Source organism: Crocodylus porosus, unplaced genomic scaffold (genome assembly GCF_001723895.1).
Source record: "Crocodylus porosus isolate Cpor-Errol unplaced genomic scaffold, CroPor_comp1, whole genome shotgun sequence".
In the NCBI taxonomy this organism is placed as follows: Eukaryota; Metazoa; Chordata; order Crocodylia; family Crocodylidae; genus Crocodylus; species Crocodylus porosus.
This window is the reverse complement of record NW_017728910.1, coordinates 31,850,361-31,858,215: the sequence shown is the minus strand read 5'-3', so window position 1 is coordinate 31,858,215 and position 7,855 is coordinate 31,850,361.

Below are 7,855 nucleotides of genomic sequence, written 5' to 3'. Positions count from 1 at the left end.
ATCCTTACCTGGATATATTCCTAAAACAATATTATCAATTATTGTGGCAGGTCATTTGGGGATGAAAAGGTACAGTGTATTGTTTGTTTGTTCTTTTTCTTTCTACACCATGTAGCTGACTTACAATTTATGATACTATATTTTTGTTTGCTTGGTTCTCTTCTTGCACAGACAGGAAAATGAGAAATAATAGGTGTGTTAGTATTTTTCATCGGGGGAAGGAAATGAAAACTGAATAGTTTTAAATCTGCTAACAAGTTTTCTGAATTAAATGTAGCTACTGTTAACACTTGGTAATCTTTTGATTCTTTTTATTTTAGAATGACCAAAATTTTATTTCCCAAAAATTGAATATTTAGGAAACACTTCTATAATGTATTTATTTATACATTTTGCAGTATTACTGGTTCCAGTGGTAATGCAGAGGATGCAAAACAAAATACAGTTTAGGTCTTGATTCTTGTTATTGCTCAACATTCACATTCTTCTTGTTTTGAACTCATTTTATAGGTAAGGAATAGAACCTGGGGCAGGGGGGAAAGCAGTTTTGATGCTACAGTACAAGTAAAGCAATAAACTGTTTATTTGAAACTCAAACATTGCAGTGCTTTGTTAGTTCTTGGGACTTAAAAAAAAAAAACAACCCAAAAAAGCTGATGAGTAGAACTGAGAATTTTTTTTTTTTTTTACTTAGAAAGAGTTCCAAAACAGTCCTTACCATATTTTGTTTCAACAGTTTATCAAATGTCTAGTTTTATATTTTTAAAATTACTTTCTTTAGAAATGTAAATGAAGTATAGTAACAATTGCTCTGTATAATTTATATAATATAAAGCTAATGTAACCTTTAGAGTTTTGGTGTCATTGAAGGTTTTAGATTTCAGCTGTTCATCCCAACTAGATGGAAAAATTGTCTATCTCAGGTTTTCATGGTACAGGAAAACCAATTTCCACCCATGCTCTGCTGCAGAGTTTGTTTTCATTATCCAAGTTGACCACAATAAAACAATAAAAATATTGTGTTGTTAAGGAAAAGGAAATGATGTTTAAATCTCCATCTTATGAAAACAGTTTATAAATAACTTAAAGATAATCCTTGCAGCTTCTTTAACATGCCTTTTTCCTTGTAATAGTTATCTTTCAAATAAGTGCTGACTTAGTTTATCCAAGTGATTATCTTGCTTGCTGGGTGTCAGAACTGTTTAAAACTCTAGCCTTCTTGGTGTGCTGTGTGGCTTTGTTTATTTGTTTGCTTTGTTTTATAGGGGACAGTAATTGTAGTTAAGAATGTATCTTATCATGGTTCTTGTAGAGAAACCTGCTGTGAGATGTCTGTGGGGTATTTTTGAAGTATTTTTTTTGTTTGGTGGACAGCATAAAAAGAAAAAAAAAGCTTGCTGAGCTCACTTTATTCCAGAACTCTTCCCAGAAGAAAAATGGCCATTTTTCAGACATTCTTTCCTTTGCACTAAAGTAGTCTTTTTGGCTACTGCACTGATTCTTACCTTTTCAGGACGTAAAAAATATATTGCTTTTGGCTTAAGGAACAAGATAATTATTTGACTGCTGCTGGACTGTAAATGAAATAGTGCAACTCCTTAACTGGAACCATTACTGATGATTTATATTTCCAACTTCTGATTAAACTCAATTTTTTTTAATCCAAGGAGAATTTTGAGGCTCATATTAGTCTAAGCTCAAAATGATACCCCCAAAATAACAGACAAAGGACTACTTTTCTGACTGATATTGTATGTGGTGTTTTCCTACTGGCTTCTCCCTGGCCCAAACATTTGGGGGTTTTACTTTTCCATAGCCAACAGTAATGAAACTTTGTGTGGGGAGAGAGGAATCGCAAAACAGCTTCTTGTAACATTAAGCACTGTTAATTCTGTGCCTTTCATGCATAAAAAAATGCCTAACTAATATGGTAAAGAACTCCCTTAACCAGACAGATCTCAACAACAGCTTTAGTATTTGCTGTGCAAGAGAAGAAAACAAGACTTTTTTTATACTGTCTTGAATCATCCTTTTATGTTACAGCAATGTCACACATTAGAAATAGAAATAATTAGCAGCCAAGTTTAGTTTTAATAGAAAAATTCACACCAAGATCTTACCCTTTTTTTCCCCATACAGTTAAATCTGGAATAGAATAACAGTTTAGGAAAGGTGAGGTGTGTTTTTTTTCTTTTGCCCCCCAGGGAATTTGTAGTGATATTAAGCAGCTGCTTCTACCAGGTTCTCAAAGAACAGTATCTCTGATTTCTATGTGAGCTCTTTATTTTTCTTATAAGCTCCAGTAGTTCTAGGTTACTATTCTATTACTGTGCTTCTGTAGAATTTATTACATAAAAAGGTGCATATTGATGGCAGTGAGTTATGACTTGTAGCTCCAGAGTTTTAGAGCTATATGAAGTAGAACACCAGATGCATAAGTAAAATAAACCTGTTACCCTGAGGGCCCCTGGGATACTTCTTCCTACTTTCACACACCACCTTTTCTGTGTTAATGGTTGAGATTCAGTTTATTCAGGCTGAAATTGGACACATGGAGTCAGGTTTTTTTTATTTACCTGGAGGTTTTGTTAACACACAATGTAGCAGAAACTGTTTAACAAATCAGCCAAGTGGAATTAAGATTGGAAAATACATTTTAATTAAAAAAAAAAAAAAATATCAATAGCTATGTGTATACATGTGGACTGTTACCAAGCTAAATCATTTGTGCAAATTGGTATCTCTGCTTTAATGGGCACAAAAATGCTGATGGCTTCAAGCACCATTTTCTTTTTTGGGAGTGTCGTGTTTTAAGTAGTCTTCTTCACGGAAGTTTAGAGTGATGACACAGGTCTGCTCAAGACTTGTGCTGCTTGCATGTCATAAGCAATGCTATTGAAAATAGTGGAGTTCGTGTACATTGGTCCTGATCCTATTAACAGCAATGGGGCTGGAACAGAAGGACGTTTTTGCATTTAAGGAACTGTGGAGGTTAGGGTTCTGTTTGCACCTCTGCACCAGAATTTCTTTGTGGTGTTGAGTTAATGAGAATAAGGGGTGCCAAACATTTAACAAGAAACCCAGTTACTTCCTTTATGTGCTGGAATGGGAGCCTCCGTCTGGAAAATTTGGCTACTAAATTTTATCTATTTGCCATCTGCAAAATGGGGATTTTACTTTTTCTCTCATACTCTGGTTTGCTTTTGTCTTTGGACCAGAAGCTGTTCTGAGTGGGATCCTGCTTTTGCTATGTCTGTGTTCAGGGCTTAGCTTAGGAGTACTATTATTCTTGGTAGTCCTTCATATCACTTTGTAATACAAATAGGAAACAAAGCTCAGTGGGTATAAGAGCCTGGCCTTGACATACTTTCAGTCAAGTATTGCAGAAGCTCATTTTTAATTTCCTTATCACTTTTACTTTTCAGGTAAACCTAGTACATCAAATAAACTATGTAATGTAATAAATTGTTTTTAGTGCAAAATGGGTGATGTCAGTCGGAAGTTGCATTTCTAGTCTCTTGACTATTGCATAAATACTGCAATTACTTTAAATTATAGATAGCCAGTCTTCCACTTTTTGAAATCATAAGTGTATTCAAGTATTTGCTTGCTTTGTTGGAGCTCTGGATGATTTGTGGAGAATTCTTGTGACATTTGACAGCCACCTGCTCTTTTGGTCATAGATTAATAACACCTGACCAAGCATGAAAGCATACTGAGGCCATCTGCCTCTCTCAACATAACAGGGTGCATTTTAGTTTCCTTTGATTAACTACGCAATACAGCATTCTGTCAGAACTGTCATATCAAGCTATGTTACTCAGCTTGCTTGAGAATGAGGGTCCAGTATGTATTCACATGGGACTGTAGCTAATATTTTGAACAGAGGTACCCAGGCTCTGATCCTGCAAAGGCTTTTGTGCATGTTTAATGATAAACTCATACATCTCTTTACTTAAAGTTAAGAGTATGAGTTTCTCTGTTCAGGTAATCCCTGTTATAGAACAAGTAAATCATTAAATGCAATTGCTATGTTAAAGGAAGAAAAAAGAATTGATAGGATGCTTCTAAGGAATAAACCACCTAATGACGGCTGTGATGTTTATCAACCATACTGTTGACTACAGTTAAAATAACTGGATACCTTCTGGAATCGAGTCATGTAATACCTAGATGTGTGACTGTATGGCTTGACACAGTTACCAGATTTTATCTTGCAGCCTCTTCTATGAAGACAGGCTCTTATGTTAGCACTGAATCCTATTTAGGTAAAACTGAAGCTTGAGCCCTGACCCTACAAACTCCTTTGTGTGTGCAGAACAGCTAATAGGATTAGTCCTAAACTGTAAACTCATCAGGCACCAGGCTTATGCACTTGTACAGCTCCCTATGCAATGGTGGTACAAATCTTGATTTTGGCCCTGGTTGCTATTATAACATGGATAAATAAAAATAATGATATGCTCTGTAAGCAAAAAATATATATAAAAAAGCTACTCATAGATTTAGGTATAGTGTAAAAAAAAAAGGGCAACTAAGAAATTTACATCAAAACAAAACCAGTTTCAGTTATTTTATAATTTGTCTAGCAAAATAGCGCAGAAGAGGGGAGGACATGCTTATTTTTTCTGGAAGGAGCTAGATATTTTCCAAAAGCTGCTACTCTAGCTTACTATTATTTTATTTTTTCTGGCTTCCTCTTTAAGCAAAGCTCTCACTTTAAAATATTGGAAGCATTTATAGTTGGCTGCTGTCATTGTCTTGTATGTTTGTTTTGTGAAAAAAATGTTTAAGGAAAAATATAACGCTGGAAACCTTTGGGCAGTAAAATCTGTCACTGGTTTCACTTGCATGCATCAAACCCTGAATATGCCAATATGTTTCTTTTAAGGTTGTTTCCAAAGGTGTCATTCTAGCCCTGACATGCTGCTATGATGTGACCATGCCTGTCACATACTGACTAAATTCATCATTTAAGAAATGGTCTCTTCTGCTCAGAGCTGAAATGTGTGAAATCCTTCTGGATCTTTTATTGTATTTTTTTTTTTTTCAATATTGACCAGCTATTACAAGCTGTTTTCCCATCATTTCTTATTTCTACTTTCCACCTACCAGTGACATGGATGGGGCAAAGCTAGTCAGCGGTCAACACTAGTCAAAGCCCAAGTCATTCAAAGTCATTCCAGTGGCTCCAGAGGACTTGTTTCAATGAGTCCTTGTCAATCACATTAAGATGGAAAAAAAAATTCAAATAGAAAACTCACTGAAAGAGTTCCTGTTTTTCATGTTATTTCACTATGTTTAGAAAAAAAATTAGGGGGGAAGGAGCAGGGATTAGAATCATTTTTGTAATGTTATATTACCCTTTCAAAAGATGTTAGAAGAAAAGTTACATATGCTGGAATGATTGAAAGATTTTAAAGGTAATTACTATTCAGCATTCTAAAACTGGGGGTTGAAAAATGATATAGTTGGTGGCATCTTATACAAATTAGAAGAAAATAGTTGGAGAAATTTTAAGGATATGTACAATTTCAACATGTGAAAAATCCTCTTTCTGAATCTTTGAAATATAAATAGCAACATGGTTGCCGCTGAGACCCAGGCATACAAGGAAGCAATTCACCCTCTTATCCCTGTTCATTGCAAGTCCAGGTAGCAAAAGATCCACCTTTCATTTGCTTTGATAATGCTCCACTGTTCGTGTGAACTTACTTTGTTGCTTCTGGCCGGATACTATCTATACATGGTATACTGTTCAGTTGTAGCACGTAGTTTGAAAGAATTAGCGGAACTTGTACCTAGTTGTGAAGTTCTGTTCCATTATGGCTGCTGGGATTTTATACATCGGCACTTATATATTTGTGGTAGGCACCTAATAAATATTGAGGACTGACACCTTATAAATATCAGAAAGACAAACGAGTTGTGCACCTGCAGTGGGTCTAACTGAATTTCTGGGGATTTTCATCATAGGAGTCTAACAATGATTATTCTTCCTTGGTGTTGCAACAACAAGTAAAAGGAAAAGATTTGGGTATTCTTTAGACCTGGAACAACATGGAACTTGAGTTAACTTCCTCATGTGACTGAAATGTAGGGCAGAAGCTGGAGCACAATCCAGTGCTTTTTGTGTAGGATTCGATATGGAAGAAGAATAGACACCTCACACTACATCTTGTTTAATCTTGCTGCCATTGATAACAACTTGTAAATGATTTTAAGTTTTGTCGTTGTGAAAGAGGAGCTATGAAAGTCAGTGATCGTATATTATATGTCCTTCTAACTGCAAATGTGATGGAGACTTTTAATGTTAACAGCACTTGTAAGTTAAAGTTGAGAGAACTGGCCACAGGAATGGCAGCAATTTTAATATAAAAGAAAATGGAACTTTCTTGTAACTACTTTCTGATTTTTTGCTAATGATAGATCTGGTTGAAACTGCATCAGTGTGGATGGGGCTGTCCTTTGGGTGGTGGGGGGCAAATCGAGGTGACTGCTGGGGCCCTGCGGAGCCCAGCTATGACCCTGCCCCTCACAGTGCTAAAGGAGCTTTGCACAGACTGATTTGCCCTGAGCCCTGCACTCCGTAGGGTCGTTTCTGAGTGTGGATGATTCTATGAAAACTTGAATATAGGAACAGGGCTGGAATCTTAGTGACCTGTGCTTCTGTCTGCTGGAGCACTGAGAGAATCTCTGTGGCCTAAGGAAAATGTCTTTATTTCCTGCTTCTGCAGGAATGATTGAGAGACTCACCACAGGGTACCTAAACTCCCTGAAGGGTGCTAGTCTTCCAAGTTCAAGTTCTTGCTCCATGTTTCCCAGAGAGGGGATTTGAACCTTTGATCTTGTATATTTTTCAGGTGAATATGCCAGGTCCAGCTTTTGTGTACAAGTAATAGTAAGAGTATGGCATCTTCATTACTTTCTCTACCTTAGTTCTGAGAATAGTATATAAATGTATTTATGAATCAAGCCCCTTGCATCCAAACTTTATTTTTAAACAAAAAGTCCAGAAATGATACACTTCGGGATCCAACAATTTTTTTTTGACCTGAAACCAATTCATCAAACTTTTATGAAAACAATGGAGAAACTCTGTGATGTGAACCATCTTTTATTTTATTTATTTATTTTACTTGAGTGTCACCACTTGGAAAATTCAGTTATGTGCACATCTTTGTGCTGTGATAGCAGAGAGTTCCAAAGCTGGGGTAGTCTTGTTATGGGATGGGATGGTGAAAATGTGGTGGCAGGAGAACTATATGACAAATGTATTAGTACTATGGGACAAAGTTAATTCCAAAAGGACATTTTTTACAGTGTTTACAATATAATAATACAAAATTACATATTAGCATTACTGCTATCAACATGGCCTAGGGTCATACTCGGTTTGTGGATTTCAGGATTTAGCAGAAGCTGTGAAATTGGGCATTATTTACAAATTCTGTGAAATTAAAAAAAACCTCACTAAAAATAAAATGCTGGCTCCCCAGAGTGTATCCACACATGCAAGCATGTGCACTTGCAGCAGCTTAAATAGAAGCGTTGCAAATTTGAGCCAGGGCTTTTTGCCTCCGTGCACATGCTTGGACATGCACTTTGTTGTGCAGCAAATTGTGCCACTTGGGGCACAATAAACCTGCTTGGCTCCTCCCAGATCTGCAGCTGGGGGAGCTAGAGCCTGGGGCCGGCACCTGTGCTGTCCCCAGCAGTATAAGAAACTGCCCTGTCCTGGTCCCAGCAGTAGAAAAAGCTGCCTTGGCAAGTAGCTCAGGGCTACTCACTCTCAGGAGCTTCTGGGGCCCAGCCAATTGGTACCTGGGGACACTAGCCCTTGTGCCAGCTGGAC